Source organism: Anopheles nili, chromosome 3, assembly GCF_943737925.1.
Source record: "Anopheles nili chromosome 3, idAnoNiliSN_F5_01, whole genome shotgun sequence".
NCBI classification, from domain to species: domain Eukaryota; kingdom Metazoa; phylum Arthropoda; class Insecta; order Diptera; family Culicidae; genus Anopheles; species Anopheles nili.
This window is the reverse complement of record NC_071292.1, coordinates 27011643-27027244: the sequence shown is the minus strand read 5'-3', so window position 1 is coordinate 27027244 and position 15602 is coordinate 27011643.

Genomic DNA, 15602 nt, shown 5'->3' with positions numbered 1-15602 from the left:
CCTTTCCGAGCACCACCGCCGGTGCCACACACCCACACAAACGCACGTGAGAGAGAGAGAGAGCGAGAGCTTGGGCTTAAATGATATTTTGTACGCCCGCGCCGGATGGGGTTGTGGAAACCGGAAAAGGGATTTCGCCGGGAAAGATATGTTCGCAACCATGCCGGTGGCGGTAACTTTTACGTGCCCATTCGGGGACCCGTCTTCTGATAACGGAAAGCAGCAACAGGCTGATAGAACGCACCTCAAGGACCGGATGAAGCTCGGAGAAAACCAACTCCGCCCATTGCCCGGTCCAGGCCGCGGTCAAAACCCCAAAACCACGATCGGATAACTTTTTCGACCTTACGGTTCACGTTTTCCGTTGACACAAGCGATTACGAGCGATCTCTTATCGGAGTGACGGAGCAGGCACACGGCGAGGCGGATGTATAAGTGGAGCCATTTTTTTTTGTTTTTCAATTCACCGTTCAAAAGTTGAGCCGTCCATTTATGGACCCATCCGAGTGGATTTTTGGTCCACACGTCTCACGTACAATGAAGCACGGCGAGAAGAAATCGCACCAGCGCCCTCAGACTGCGTGCGGTTCAGCAAAGGGCAAAGGTCAAAAAGGATCGTGCTGGCTAATTCGTATGCAGGGTCGCACACGTATTCCCCGGAGTCACCCACCCAGTTCGGCACTTCGGAAACCGAAATCGCCTCCAGCCGACTGGAGGCAATGGCAAATGCTTGGTGCAGCAACAGGGTGAGAAATTGAATCAAGTCTCTTGCCTGGTCGAGCACTTTCTTGTCGAGCTAGCGCGCGTGCACTCGCTCCGGTTTCTTGTAGCCAGAGTGTGGCAGCATGTTCGAGCAGGGATACCAACGAAAGGAATGAGGTCCGTGCACCGATGCAGCGGGGAAAACGATACAACACGTTCGGGCTCTTGTAGGACCAATTTGCTCGAACTCGATTTGATATTCATATCTCATTGGTCCTTGCCCAATCGGAAGCGGCAGGTTTACGTTTCCCGAGGTCCTCATTTTCGGTCGTTTGTTGAACGGTTTGCCAAGACGCGGATGCAGCAAGGGGTTTGCGTGCTGCTCGTAAACGCTGGAACGAGTGCCGGTTGGCGCAAGTGGCATAAAAATATGCAAATCGTCTCATTCAGAATGGGTCTGAGTGGGTAATGGGGAGAAGGATCATGAGGAGCTTCTCGCTAACATGCACCCACCGTGTGCTGGTTCATGTGAGCAGGAGAGAAATAAAACGACAACAAAATGGCTATATGTTATGTCGTCAACTTTTCGCCAACGACTCACTTCTCAGCGACATCGGTCGACCTCAATCGACGGAATCGTTTTACGGTGAGCCTGGCATATACTTCCGCGTTTGGTCGGACCGGGAAATATTCTCGCATGCCAGGAAAGAGAGGATACATCCTAAGGACACGTTCGGTGGCGCTTGGTGATGGAAAAAATACGCAAACCAGCAGTGCTATCACAGCGTCGCTAGATGCCGGTGCTGGTTGGTCGAGGCGGCAATATCGGTAATCGAAAAACACATCAACATCATCACCATCACGAGCGTGGATCGAAGGGAACTCCTTAACCAACATTTTCCAGGAAGTTAGCGACGATGGAAGCGATGATATGGCGCGTGTCCTACTTGGAAGGTGAACGAAACTTACCTTCGTTGGTGTACCAAAGAGTTTGCTGTGAGGATAATCCGTGGTGAATTTTTTGAGGAAAAAAACATTTTCAACCTGTCTTACAGATGAGCCTGTTTTCCATCATACTTTGATGGCTTTTTCGTGCTACTCGAACGCGCTTACTTTGTCGGAACATGTTTGGGACTCGTGTGTTTAATCTCACTCTGTTATTTCTCTCTTTCTAAGCAAGTTAAATTGAGGCAGCTAAGTAGCACAATCAATCAAATGTCTGTGTCTGTGTATCGACTAAAGGTGTTTTATTTTCGGAAAGCGAACTTACCACGATCAAACGAACGCTCTCGTCTGTGCACTCGAGCGGCATTCACGTTTCTTTAGCTCATTAGCCGTATCAACTCACAAAAGCAGCAACCGTTCACCTGGTAGCCGCATAATGGCCACTGTTGCCAGGACTTAAACGAGCACAGAAGCTAAGAGATAAATTTATCACAGACCACCGCTTCGAATGATTTATGCACCACGATAGAAAGGCATGCGAAAAGCGACCAATTGCGCATGATCATGCGTCCGCAGTTCAGGTATTTCGTTGCACGATACGAAGACGATCGTGTGTTGTGCTATGGGGCATGAAACCTTCGAACCGGTGGCATGCGAGAGTGGCGCTGACATGGTTTCAATGTGCATTGCAAAAATTCAAGTGGCCACCATTGTGATAGTTGTGAAAAACGATACATAAAAAAGACACCAAGGAACATTGGCATATTGGTGCGATGTGTCTACCCATCAATCTATTAGGTCTCATTAGTTGCTGTTATTGTGAGTGATGTGCTGTTGCAGTCATTAGTAAGCTTGACTGACAACTCTGAATGAATGCTTTAAGACTGGGCTACCAAGATCACCTCCAAAGTTGTAAAATAGAGATCCCACAGTCATAGCGCTGAGGTGAAAATTATGAGTATGAAAAAGCTAATGAAAGAGAACAAAAACATCAAACAAATACTATATGATTCACCTGGGCAGTGCGTTAATCTTCCACCTCACAGCCTTTACAGGCTCATTTGATATGCATTAGTGATATCGTTGAGCGCTACAATGCGCGTGTTTCAGCGAACGTTAATTGCTCTGGCAGCTTCAATGAAAGTCTTGCCAAAGACGATTCACGATGCTGTAATAAATCGCACGAACACATGTACCGTCCCACGTGCCCAACAACACCCACCGTGTCCCACCCCGTCCAGACGACCCAACCCGACATAAACAACGCGGGGAAGCTCGTTGAACATCGTTTATTTGGCTATTAAATTGGGCATATTTTCCCAGCAGCTTAACCGCGGCTGCGCCCCGTGCAAAAGACAACGGAAATAGATTTCCCCGCCGATCGTACCCGATGTCGAGAAAAGCGAGGGCCCCCGCTGAACGGGATGGGCGATTTATTGTCACCACACGTAGCGCATGGGTAGCAAACGGAGGCCAACGAGCGACATCCAGCGTCTTCTTAATAAACAGTTAACAGTGCGCTAACAGGCCATGAACGGTCGGGTAGGATGACGCCCCCGTCAAAGATCTCCCGGCCGAGAAATTTCGGATAGACCGGCGGCAGCTTTACGACCTAATAACTTCCGTTTTATTTACCAGACGCGGACAGTCCATCTTGCCAGCATGCGACCCGACAAGGCTCGTCACCCAGCTCACGCGGCCTAATGATTGTCTTTATCGAAGCCATGGAATGGTAGCAGTAGTCGTGGAAACGGTTCGATTTCTGTCACTATCACAGCATCTGGCCGGACGTGCCTTTTCGTCCCACGCGGGTACGTGTGAACCGTTCGACCGGTGGTTTTGGGGCGCGTTGCGTTATCACTCATCGTTTTCCACACGATTGCGATGTCTCAACTATGGCTCATGGGTGCGATTTCGGGCTTGTGTGGTTCCGATTCCCTGCCATTTTTGGACGCTTTCGCTGAAAGCTCTCACACCCGGCTCGGGGCTGGCTTATTGGATTTGTTATCCTTGACGTGTCGATTTCGATCACAAGCTGGTTGGTCACCGGATTCGAACCGGAGAGTCGACACCAATCGTGTCTGGGCTCCCAAAGCCCGGCTGAAAAAAAAAGGCAAACCAAAAACATCGTGTCAGCAAACGCACGAGATGAAACACGATAATGATCAGGGACAACGGCTCGAGGGGTCCGATGACGTGACTACAATTTTATTCCCCCATTTAACGTACCGGCCGGTCGAGAAAGCTTTGCTCAGGGGCACCACAACGGGTGTACTGATGGAGGTCCTGCGACGATTAGCATCATCATTCGGAACGGGAAACAAAATCGGCAAAACCGAGCAAAATGGCACATTCTGGCGAACGAATTTCAATTTGCCATTCGACGGCATGTTTCGTCAAACTTTCCATCCTACGCTCTCGGAAGGCCTTGTTGAAGAGCGCTTTTCCAAAAAACGTGTAGACATGACCAGGGATGTGAAGAGAGGTACGCCGGGATGGTTTGCTGACAGCGTATCCCCGGGACTAATGGACGGTATTATTTTGCTGATGCTTCCTTCCGATCTTCCGTTGTGTTGGTTGTGGCGGTAGATCTAGGCTAACCCTCGAGAATAAATTGCTCGGGTCCCGCTGGAAGATATCCCCAGAGAGGCTGTGTGAATGGCTTGTATCATTTTTAGATCCCCAATAAATATCCCCAAAGAACCGTTGAATGGTGGATCTGTGTTGTGTTTGACTGATGGGCTTGTGACGGACAGTTTGCTAGAGTTGGCAGTGAGTTCCGATTTGTTCAAGTCGGGACTTGCACGCGTTACAGTAGTGGCCAGAAAAAGTTTTACTAATTGTAACAAAAAACCTGTTTCACCTGGCGCTCGTGTGGAAATGTATCAACTAAATCGCCCAACGTATATTATCCAGCCGATACAAGATACTATCTACATTTCCACTTGAGCGACAGACGGTATTTGGAAAAGCGGTACTAAATCCAACCTAATGCCCTTCGAAACCATGACCATGCCGAACGGTGATTAAACACGGCCCGACATGGGTTACTTTCTGCTGCCACGCACCTTTCTCGAGATGGATCGGTACCATACCCCAAAATATATCGACCGAAAAGCAATCTCGACCGGTTTGGTACGCGTTTTTCGCAACCGGCCTGCGGAGCGACGAGCCAGAGCCGGGGATAAATTGGAACCGTCTGCCATACGGTCGGAATGTGTGCTCCCGAATCCGTTCCGTTCTGCACGCTGCGACTTGCCAAACGGCCAATAAACAGACACACTCACATACATGTTTGCGAGCACATGATTGGAATTTATGTCCCGAACTAACTGCCATGGTACTCCACCTTCACCGGGTTCTGGGGAATAGTCGCTAAGGTCACACCGCGGACCAACATCGAGCGAGAGGGTTCGGATTATGTTATTGTTATTTACCACCCACAATGGACCCGCTCTCCATCGGAGCCCGGAGGCCGCGGGATCAAATATTTTTACGCATGTTTACAATAAAATTGGCGCGAGCGTGCGTTCTGAAGTTTGGGAAATTTATGGACCACGATTAACGACATTTTGGAGTTCGACGTAGAGGCTGCATGTGTTTTATGCGCTGGGAAAAGTCATCCAGCAGCTAAGCCTAGGACTGCTGAGCCCATGAATCACATCCACTACATGAAACAATGGATGGGCAACGTATGGAAAACTATTGACACCCCCCCCCCCCCCCCCAATCCCGAAATCTCCCAATGCAGACAACCTCCGATGCCGTGATATTTTGGCCAGACAGCTTTGACAGCTGGGTGCAAAATGGCCATGACAACGGTTGCTTGGATAATGAATCGTTTCGCCGGTGATTGAAAGCAGAACCAACCTCGAGGTTGTTGAAAAATTGCGTGACTCAACGATGAGACACATAATGAGCTTCGATTTACGGTTGTGATTTACACTATGGCTCGCGAGATGTCCAGCTCCCATCTTAATCTTCACGGGGCCTGATGCTTTGTAGCTTTGGATGATTTAAGCTTCCTTACTAAATTGTAGCGCACACGATTGGACATGTTTCGTGATAGCCCGTTCCTTTCATTCCCCCGTTGCGTTGAATATGGCACGCACAAAAGTCATTACATTATCGGATGATAAATTGAGTGAAAGCTTGATAAGATAATCACGTACAACGTCACAGTCAACGCTCGTTAGCGAGCGTCTGTATAAATACAGATAATGAGCCCTTTGGAATGTGAAAATGACATTGTAATTGATTTGTGCAGAATCACAGGCCAGCAAGAGCTCAAATACTAATCCTTTCCTTCGCTATGAGGTCATTATGTATTCATAATGGTAATTTCGTCCACGATAAAATTGGCGCACCACATGCGAATCACAATGGCTTAACCACATGCTTCGATCGCAACCGCAGCAACTCACCAAACGTCACAAATACTCACAGACTCAGTCCGAACAGCCATAAGGAATCGAAAAAAAAATCCTTCCCTGATCCCCTGCTATTTCAAAAACGCGAAAGGCACATTTATCATTTGTTAAATTATATCGATTTTCCCTATTTTTTGCCGTCACAGATTCGCCCCCTTTTGTAATGCATAGCTAAAAAAAAATGGACAGAAAAAAAGCTGCACAAAATTTCTCCTCCCAATTACTTCACCGGCTGGTGAATGGAAACTCGATTGGGAAAATTGGTAAACCGGCGCTCAACCACCGTTTGCTGAATGTTTAGACCACAACGTTCGTGCGAGGAAACACGCGAAAGAACGTCGGTAATCGGCGTGGCAGGAGAACGGTTGCAAGCAGGAGTAAAATATGATCTGTCAAAACAAATGCTATTTTTAGGTGGAGATTTATTTTCCCCCGCCTCTCGCCAGTAGTTTATCTAGTAAAGATTGAACTACCACCGGGTCGGGATGCATCATCATCACCACCAGAGGCAGTAGCAGTAGCATCGAGCTCAATCGGGTCGCGTCTGGTTCAAACACTGTGGGACTGTGTCCGTGGCCTGGCGATGATGCAGTATCATTAGCTAACGGTTGGGTTTAAATCTCGACCCAGTCCATCATCATCGCAATCGTCGGTGCAGGAAAAGAGAGAGAGAAGAGCGAGGGATCGAAAGGCGAACATTATAGACGATGTGATCGGTTTCACAGCACACTGAGTAGCGTGAAAAGAAAAGCGTGATGGAAAAACAGCGTCCTAGAGAAAGAGAGAAAGAGTGTGCAAATGTTGCCGTGTCATCGGTAAATTCAATTCTTCACCCACCGATCGATTGTCCCTTGTTACCCTGGTCCTTCCTCTATCCACGACCACCATTACGCCCTAATGTGTCCCCTGTGGCGTGTGGTGGTATGAATTCTCTGTTACAAAAACGATCCTGTGGACGGTTAGCTAGATAACAAGCGAGCGCCCACCGAGCGGTAGTGTCTGCACCGGAAGTAGAATTCTTTTCGCTTCGCGAACGTGAGTTGCATCTTTTTCCCCTTTTTCATCTCCTTCGCTTTTTCCCAGGGTGCTAATTCCATTTAATCCCTGATTTTCTATTCGTTTCCGTGCACCCACTGTTCCGGTTCCGGAATGCCCAACCACCAAACAAGCAGGACAAATGGCATTGTAAACAGCATATTTATCCACTTCGCTTGGTGAGGTACTTCCTTAACATAACCGACCTCCTCCCAAACCTGCTCCTGGTGTGTCACCAGTTCTGGCACTCCCCGTGAGCGTGGGTGTGATTTTTGGTTTTCAATTTGCAATCTCTTTCCCTCGCTGCTTTTCACTTGCTCGTTCTGATAATGTTTCCCTCATTCCCTTCACTTTTCCAGGCGCTTTTCCGGCGCGCGGAAACCATCCAGCAAACGTGGAAATATTGCACCCGTGGGACACATCGGTGTTGGTGTGAGAAGGCGATCCTAGTAGCCTGTGCTGTCAGGCACATGCGAGCTCGGAATAGAGCAAAAAAAAAGCGTATCGAAAACTTCCCCGCATTACACGCTCAATTAAATATGACATGATACGGTCACTGCCGTACCACCCACTGTTCTGCTTACCCACCCTCGGGGGCGAGAGCGCCATCGCCTTCCTGGAATAGCATCCGGAACGCCTCCGGGTAGTTGGCTGTTAAAAAAAAAACGAAAAAAGCTACTTTCCGATAGCAACCATTTCAACATTTTGCGAATGGGCGCTTGAGTGTGCTCGAAAAGGAGCGAAAAGACGAGCAAAAACATGTACAGAATAGACTAGCGCACACACTCACACCGGAAATGAGACCAGCAGGTTTGACAGTGGTCGCCATTTGCTACGGTGGCACGAGTTGGGTCCAGAGTTCCGTGAAAGTTGCGCAACATACGCTCACCTTTATGACGACCGTGCCACATCCTCCGGTGGATAAACCGGGTTTTGATGTTTGCACGGAAGCAACTGATCGTTTATCGAGATGGTGCCGTCTCGCCAACGAGCCCGGGCAGCTGCTCGTTTCCGGCTCGGTCTCACACGAGGACACGGAAATTCCCGAGCGTCTAGCAAAACCGTTCGACGGAATGTTCCCAAAAATCAGGCATAAAGTGCGGGTTCTATTGCGGCGCTACACACGTGCGCTGAGTTGGGAGCAAAAAAAATGAAGTAACGAGAGGGTGCATGCGAGAAAGAGAGAAAAAACAACCCGTGCCGTATGAATCATGTAATGCTTTCTGAGTATGTTTTTGTCCGGATATGGTGTCCCTCACGGGGAAGACTCCGTCCCATCAAAGGCTTTCGCCATCGCAGGACGAACAAGCCACACGCGCGTTGTGTACGCGTTATGTTGACGCTCTACAACCGTGGGAACGTGGATGGACAGTTCGAGTGTGGGGTTATAAATATTCGACAATGTCCGCTTCCGCAGCATCTTCCTGCCCGGTTTACGTGCACTTTTATTTCCCGTGGCTTCGATATCCTTTTTGGGGTTCGTCCATTCTGCGCGAGGCACACCATACGACACGACACGATGGCGGTGTGTTGTTGACCCATCTGGAAAATGGCAACGAAGCTTAATGGATGGCTGTCTGTCTGTTTTCCCATCGGGGAGGTAGATTTTTACGTCCATTCCACACTGTCACACGTACCTATGAATCCTTGGAGTATGCCCACTCTCCGAAAAACCACCGAAAGGGATGGAAAATATGAATGGTTTCGGATATGAATTACCGTGAAATTTCGTCACCAAAAAGTGGCGCCGGTCAGGTTCGGTTGGGTAAGCACCTATCAGTCAATTTTGAAGGACCCTACAACTCGTTGGAAAGCACTCAAGGGATGAGCCGTTTGTTTGTGGTGCATTTGATGGTCCATTTTAAAACAAGATGGACTTTCGACTAGAGCGTAAACAGAATTCGCTAGTGAACCATAAATGGCAGCGTTTGGCTCATGTTTATTTTCACTCAGTCTCAAATAAAACTACTTTGTACAATATTTTCCTGGCATGTTTGCTATATGTTTTCCCATCAATCATCAACAATTTGTTTGTCTTAAAGTCCTTTAAATGATGCAAATGGTATATCTTTTTCGATCACATACATAGTTGGATCACATTTCATATTTTGCTGTATTTAACATCCCCACTGACGAGCAACATCCAACCGTATCGCTTTACACCCGTTGCAAGCATTGAAAAGCATTTCACAACGATGGCACTCTTAAGGATTTCTGTGCAAAACCCTTCAGCATGGTTTGTTAAGTGTGCTCAATGAGAGTGAACCAGAACGCCAGAAAAACAGCTTGCACCATAATCAACCAATGGTAGTACAAGTTTAAGAACATCATTACGCTGAGCACTGCTTGCCATCGCCACCATGCGAACGTTGTGATCAGATTTCCCGTTCCGGACATCGGCCAAACGTCGTGTAAGGAAGCCAACAAAAGAGCACCCGACATTCGAGCGAAGGGCGACACAGGTCCATCCGGACGACGCCATTCCATTAAAGCATGGAACCACCAGTGGAACCTGCAAAGGATGTCCCTTTTTTGTTTGTGGCATCCTGTCTGGTCAGAGACCGTTTCAAGCTGCCTCATTCGTGTCCTTGCCCTTCGTTAAGCAACGGTGGAAGGATGTACTTAAATGCCTCCTAATGAGCAACCGTACCACGGTGAGCTGATTCACCGTAACGCCTGCAACCCATTGCCGAAGGGTTCACTCCGTTTTCGTGCCCGGCCAAACTTTCAAGGACGTAAATTCCATTACAAGTGGAAAAGACTCTGGATCTAATGACTCGGTACATCGCAACGCGATTGCAGTCAAAGTCCTGGTGACGTTGTTACCCATGTATTGCAGCACGACTCTAAGCCATTCACTTAGCATTCGGAGCAAGAGTTTCAAATATCGTAGCACAGAAGATTCCATTTGAACGAGTTAAGTATAAAGTCAGTCTTATTTGAAAACACTACTTTTAAGTACGTTTATTTTTACAAAGTACAATGTAACTATTCTCACCGTAAACTTCATTTATTTGTCTAGTATCAACCTCCATTTCCAGAAGAAGGTAGACACAATGAATAAAAACAGTTGACCGAATGTACTTCCATTACACAGTTCTGATGCCAGCGAACCCAAACCTGGATGCAGCCGTGACCTACACACACGTAAACGTTCCTCTTGCCCTAGGTCGAAACGACTGGTTGAATGGTAAAATTTGCAGGCTATGTTTTTCTTGCCAACAAGCAATGGGAAGGTTCTTTCGCTCATGGCACCCAATGGTCAGCTACACTCGTTATCCTTGCATACACGCACTCCACGGTGCGGTGGTCGAGTGGACACACGAGATTCACTTGCCAGAATGCGAACGGTACATTGTCGGCACTGAACGTTGGATTGTTCGAGCCGCCCGACCTAATGGTAGGGCTGCCAGGAGAAAATATGTTTTTCGACATAATAATCATCCGGCCTTGGCTGGCAGGACCTGCCTGACTGTCCTTCGGTGATACCCAGGGATGCTGACGTAGGACCACGGGTTATTGTGAAGGTAAACTTGATACGGGTAGATAGCAGACATTGTCCTATCTGATGCCTGTAGAAAGGATTGCTTTTTTCTGGGGGAAACAAGTTCTTCACTCTGCATGAGTTTGTCGTTGGTTGGTCAGACAGGGCAGTACGCTCGGTTTACTTCCATGAGCTAGAACCATGCCAACGGGGTGGTAAAAGACCTTGTTATTGAGATTTTTTGCTGCATTTTTTCCCCAATCCTGCGTTTGTTACTACCCGGCTTTCTGTTCATGAATCACTCAGAGAATTTTCCATTTTGTCTCTGCTTGAGTAGAATTCCTGCGTTCCATCGCTTGCTGTCTTGCGTCATGCTGTCAGTAAGAACATCGTTTCCGTTGCCATGACGAGTGGAAAGACAAACTCCAAGCACGAGTACGCCTTGACGCAAAAGTCAATTTGACCTACGACAATTCCCTGGCACACTCAGATCATTGAAATTCGACGGAAAGTGGATGAAAAAAGGTGCCCTCGGATTTTATGCTTCTTTGCCCTATTCCAGCGCATCCATGCAGCCTAATCTGCTCGTCTCAGCACTTTCTTTCAATCCTTTCCGCAAGAGCTTTCAGCGTTTGGCGCATTTAAACAGGGAACGCGATTTAACTGCGCTTTATTTGCATTATCATGGCTTTTCCCACCAGCCAGTCCGGACATTTGCATTTCGTAGCTCTTCCTAGCCGTAGAGTAGAGTCCCTCGCGACCACAAAAGAGACATTTTTTTCCACTCACCCATCGGCAGCATCATTAACGCCCTTCTTCTTAAAATTCAATTGACCGAGTAGCGACCGTCGGCCGTATCCTGAAACCGTCCTTTCCCGAGCTTATTTAAAGCTTGATTTACGAGTGCGAATATTAACCTCCTTGGCATCCTTTGGCTGTTTCACCCGTTCGAAGCGGTGGAGGCCAAGATACCCCGACCATAGGCGAATTAATTTTAAGGGAAACTTTGCAGCCTCCTGCCTTTCGTAACACCCTTTTTTAGCATTCCATTGGACGGTACCATCTTCGTGATTTAGTTTCACTTAGGGACATTAACTATTTCGTTCCACTTTTTTTGTGCTCCTTTTGGCCCACACCATTCACGCGCTGTGTTCTACGCCGAGTGTGATTTATGCAGCTCCATTTGCCGTTTTCAATTTGCCACCATTTCAATTTGTCCCACCCGTGGGCTCGTGACACGCTTTCTTCGCCAGTTTTCGGAAAACGGTGATATAGTTCTATATTTTTTTCTGCAGAGAACGAAGGCGATACATGACCGAAAAACGCCTGCGACCGGAGGCTCGTGGAGGGAGAAAGGACGCAGCATCTTGAGGCGGCTGTCGCGTGCCCTTCTAGATCTTGCCAACAGATTCGCTTATCTGGGCCGGTCTCAGCCGCGCCCTCGACAGCTCGTTTACGTTCTCATCTGTCAGGCTTGCGACCCGACCAACCGGCTGGGCGAGCTCGCGAGACACCGCACACGAGCGCGAGGTTCACGGCGGGAGGTCGTAAAAAATCGTATGTTTCAGTTAGTTAAACTTTATGGCTACGCTGGGAGTGAATATTAAAGTTAATGGTGCTCGGTTTTGTTTACAAGAAGTTCCCATTTCCGCGCCAAAGTGGCACGAGTGGCGCACAAGAGTTCCTGGCTAGGCTCGAGTGCATGATGATGTGTTTGCGATTTGAGCCGAGCTGCGTACGGTAGGACAGCAGGCAGCTCGTGCCTAACGGCAATCGAGCGGAAAGCTGAGTGTTGCCAAGGAAACGGCCTGCTGTTGCCCGCGGGAAGTGATTTCCTCACTTTCATTGAAAACGAGATTGTTTCATTTGCTTCAGCGCAATGAGAAGTACAAGCCAGAAGAGGGAATTACTTGCACTAGCTTTCAGTCATGTGCAGTCGACTTCTTTCCCATCCAAATTAAGGTCAGACTCAGCGCACAAGCACGAGGGAGCCTTTCTTTGAAATCGGGAATTCAAGTTCTTTGTTAAATCAGCAGTCTTTAAATCACAACATTCACGCCTATCGATTGTCATCGCTTTATCAGCCGAATGAACGAATCGATTAGTATTACTTTCCGAAACCTTACGCATCGAAACCCTCTGAAACGAACGAAAGCTTCGCTAGCCATAATTAATAAATTGTAATAAACTTTTGCCCTCAGGAAAACTGCCCGTTAACTGCTGCCCGGTTTCGTGATTCTGAACGATTACCCTTGAAGACGTATAACTTCCCTTAGTATCGTGTAGCTATTTCTCAACCCTCCACAATCGGCATTTCATTACCACCGTGGTGGAAAAATCGGTGAGAAATTATTCCTATTGATTTTTGCTTCGTCTCTCTTTCGTGCTCTCTATCTCTTTCACCGCTACTCTTCTGCCAGCTGTTGGGAGTATCTTCCAGGTGGTGGTTGCCGAATAAATATCCGCTGGCCAGCGTGGGTTCACGGTTTATCATCTTGATCAAAACGAAGCACAAATCACCGACGGCGTTGCCTTCTTCTGGCGTTGCTCAACGGGGCGGACGAAAAGTACCGTCATTCGAAATGGAGCACGGAAATGCGCACCAACACGAGGGCACAACGTTGCCACGCGATACGCAAACCACCCGAGGGCACTTCTCTGCTGACCCGCGAAACCAGCGTGCGAGAGTAGAGCAACTTTTATTTTGTAATCTGCAAAACCAACCAATTATCGTGAATCATTTGTCGCTCCCGGTGATTCCGCAGATTCGTCGCCCCGTGGTTAAGCAGCCGTAGCTCACATTTCCACCGTCTTTCCAGGGCGTCTGCTACCGAAAAAAGCACTCCCAACCGGCTCAACCTGCACCATCACGTTACCTGCACCTGGTCAATATTTTTCCACCTCCAGCACCAACAACGCAACAACAGGGCGGCGGATCAGCACAAAGCCAGGCCCAGCGGGTGGCAAGTTGAGTCAACGTGTTGCCCGGTGGTCGATGTCGGCCACGGGGTGGATTACGCTCTCTGACATGAGCTGGGCCGGGTTTGCTCGACGGGATCACCGCCTGCTCAGAGCTCGTGAATCAACTCCTTCACCCACCGAACCTGGCTGCACAGCTGGAGGATGTTTTCGGGTGCCGTTCGGGAGCTTTCCCGAAACAACAGGGCGTTTGGCTTTAGGCAGGAGCCAGGATTGGAGAAAAGTACCGAGTGGGAGGGTAAAGTTGGCAAATTGAATATTATAAATTTCACCCGCCAACTCGAACTCGGCGAATGAACGAGTACGGGGATGGGCAAGCGAGGAAATTAAATTTACTTTGCCGTTATTGATTTTCGAGAATTTAATTAATTGCTCACTTACGAAAGTTGCGATCACGGCGGTGAGCGACATTTACCCTCAGCCATGGCCTTCGATCGACGTGGGAGGTTTTTCACAAAAGCATGCCGGCCTTGAGCAAAATAACTCGTTTGAGCGATCCAAGTGCATGTCACCCAAACCGCACCCGCTCGGGATGGTTATGTCACAATGTCACGACCCAAGTGGTGGTGAACGAGTTGCTGAGTTGGAGTCCCGGGAAGATCGTCCCAGTCGGGGGAGAGTGGCCTGCGAGCATGAAGCAACGGGGTAATTAATATCATCGTAAATTACAACCTCAGACCATTAACGAGGGCGCGCGTGCGAGGAAAATCCCGGGAAAGAAGAGTGCCCCCAGTACCGGGCCATTTCCCGTACTTTTTTGGCTTCGAAACCAAAAGGATAACGGCGTAGGTGATATCGACATGTTTCGGAACATCAGGGAAAAGGCCGAACCAAGCGCGTAGCAAACGTGAACCCTTCGACGTGAAGGGATGCCGGATTGCCATTTGATGTGGGTAAAAGTCGTTAAATAAACTGTCAGTTTCTGTGCGGCCTCGGGATGACGTTTGGTTCCCGCCTTAGCACGTGCTTGTGTAGGTGGACGGCTCACTGGTATTCGGGAGGGAAGGATTAGAGATTAATCGATTTCCGTGCCGTGATTATGAGCTATCTCTGGGCACTAGTAGCCTGGCCTTTTTGCCAGAGATCGCTCCCGGCTAAGAGGGCTCTTATATCGATCTCCTTCCAACGCGTGGCCTAGTGGCATGGTGACCCACGGGGATGTTGTGGAAACGAAATACCAAATCCTTCGAGGGTGGGCCTTCCAGCGATGCTATTATGGTGGTCCTTTCGACCCGGAGGCGATTCTTCACATGCGATCAAATAAGCGTCAAGTGACGAATGGGCTCCATCTTGAAGCGACTCAGATTGCAGGCCCAGTTCCGGTATCAAACTTCGAGCGAAACCATAACCATAAGGCTGGGAAAGGCTGTATTAAATTCTAGTTGTAATATCAAACTTCAGTAAAAACTATGTTGGGACACAATTTGTTTTTCTACGAGAAACGTTCGTCTGGCCATCTCTATCTCAGCTTGTACTGCCGCTGTGTGTTAACACATTCCAATTTTGCTTCCGTCATTGAGCGTTATCTTCGATCCGATCGAGGATTCGACCCTCTCGCACATGTCAGAGGTCCTGGCATCAACGTAAGCCCATAAAGGCTACCTCGACCACGCACGAAGCAGATGATTTTTCGTTATTGATTTTCCTTCATCCGGCAAAAAAGGTGCTTAGGGTCAAGCTCACATACATCCCGAACCCGAAGGCACGACGAAACCCTCGAGGGCGCAGTAGAGCTGGGGAATTATTGCCACTCGTTTCTCATTCGTCTACCCGCTTGACCCTTCACCTTGGAAACGGGCTTTCCCACGGGCGTGTAACGGGATACCCGAGGCGGAAGGGTTTATTTGGTCAAATGTGTTTACTTCCCTTCGCTTCACGTCGCACGTCAATGGCTCCGTCCGTTTCCGGCTTCACCCTGGGGTGGTTTGCCCAGCAAATCCGAAGCTCGGATAGTTTTTCCTCGGAGACCAGTACTAACGCCATTTGCGCCCCTCTTCCTCACTCGCTTTTTCTTCGTTCTTTTTCTT